The 323-nt window shown below is 54.8% G+C and overlaps 1 protein-coding gene across 1 annotated transcript in view; it reads left to right on the forward strand.

Moving 5' to 3' along the window:
- The first annotated feature begins 218 nt into the window (after positions 1 to 218).
- RPS6KA1 (ribosomal protein S6 kinase, 90kDa, polypeptide 1) overlaps positions 219 to 323 on the forward strand; it is a 34,076-nt gene continuing 33,971 nt past the window's right edge. Inside the window, exon 1 of the mRNA XM_008586193.1 lies at positions 219 to 259. The gene's annotated coding sequence lies outside the window, so the exon portion shown is untranslated. The remainder of the gene's footprint in view (positions 260 to 323) is intronic.

Consider the following 323-nt stretch of genomic DNA (forward strand, 5'->3'; position numbering starts at 1 on the left):
GTTGTGAGAAGTACTGCCAGAGGACTTGATAATTGTGCCCTCGCTGTGAAAGTAGAAGTGGAGGGGACCCACCCAAAACTCCTGCCCCTGCCTCCATGGCTGCCCTGGCTATTGGAAGCAGTGGAGGGTGGGCATGCCCCATGTAGTCTATCTTTCTCCCAAGCTGGTAGGTAAATTCTGACAGGGCTCCCCTAATCTCCCTTTTCTTTTCCAGAATGGACAGGCCTCAGGGGAAGAAGCTGGACTTCAGCCATCTAAGGTAAGGACCAGGGCCAGTACCCTGGGCTAGGGACTTGATGGGGGGGGGGGTACTGTTAGCATAG

The sequence above is a fragment of the Galeopterus variegatus genome, unplaced genomic scaffold, assembly GCF_000696425.1.
Source record: "Galeopterus variegatus unplaced genomic scaffold, G_variegatus-3.0.2 Scaffold109, whole genome shotgun sequence".
NCBI lineage: Eukaryota > Metazoa > Chordata > Mammalia > Dermoptera > Cynocephalidae > Galeopterus > Galeopterus variegatus.